Source organism: Penaeus monodon, chromosome 22 (assembly GCF_015228065.2).
Source record: "Penaeus monodon isolate SGIC_2016 chromosome 22, NSTDA_Pmon_1, whole genome shotgun sequence".
NCBI classification, from domain to species: domain Eukaryota; kingdom Metazoa; phylum Arthropoda; class Malacostraca; order Decapoda; family Penaeidae; genus Penaeus; species Penaeus monodon.
In genome coordinates, this window is record NC_051407.1 from 11008173 (window position 1) to 11009466 (window position 1294).

Sequence of the window (1294 nt, forward strand, 5' to 3'; positions counted from 1 at the left end):
CTGTCGCTTTATAACGGTATAAAAGTATTTTTATTGTTTCAAGTACTATTTCTATCTCCCCATAATGAATATCCATTCATAAACGAAATTGTAAGTTTGAGGAATGTAAAAATATTACCTTTTTTTCCCTTTAGGTACAATTTTTTTTCTTATAGTATTTAGCGGATATGATCAGAAATAAAAGGCAAAGGTTAGGTCAAAAGTGAGGATAATAATGTAAAATAAAAATATGTGATCTTCGTTTACATTTGACTATATGTAGGAAGGAATCATTTAATGTCAATGTCAAGGGACAGCACTAAGTTAAAATCAGACCCAACAGGAAAACCTTACACATAATCAGTCCTCGCTGAATTCAGACCCAAGTTTGCAACGCAATGTATTGAACAGAACCAGATTCAGACTCACGAGATGCATTAATCATTTCATGCCCGTTGATTCAATTCCCAAGAGACACACAACCTGGTAAACTATTAAATTCTCTTCAGTACAATATAGCGAATGCGGAAGAGGAGACGGACCCTTTCTCAGACAGAACAGTCAGGGTACTAATCTTGTTGTCCCGTGAAAAGTTTTTTTCTTTTTCTTTTTGTTCCTTGTTCTAGAAATGTCTTGTTTGGTACTACAGTTGAAATATCAAGTAAAAAAAAAAGTCTAAATATTATCAGCTTTTCCCTAAGGATGCATTTGCAAATTTTACTTTTTATATTCTCGACTAACTTCACTAAATAGGAAATACAACATTTAACCAGAAACTGAATTGCTAAATCTACATTACGAACGAGAGAGGAAAGTTGATCCTACACACAAAAAAATCTCCCAGTGTTCAGACATTCTACGAAGCTTTACGGGTCAAATAAACAATGCCTAACTATGCTGTCCATTTTGAGTGATTTCAGTGTGAATTACGATACTGTTATTTCTAAATATTACACAAGGTAAGACTAGGCGATACTGAATAAAAAAGGAGGCACTGACATCAATTGCATTATAACCCCAATAAATAAAGTATTCTCTTTAAGATGCATGAGGGTAAGCGGCTCAACACTGAACTGGTGGAGAGGTCAGGGGAAGCAATCCTTGTATTATACTTCGTGCGTTCACAACCCACGCCATGCCAATGTCTTACACATTTCCTGAAACGTGTATCTTGATGGGAACACGTCCTCATTATGAAGCAGGACATGTAGGCCACAGCCGTTTAGTGATTCAGTGACTGAAACTGCTTCTCTAATCACGCATGGACCAGCATCAACGTACTCGGGAATACAAGGTCTTTTATGTAAGCTCTATA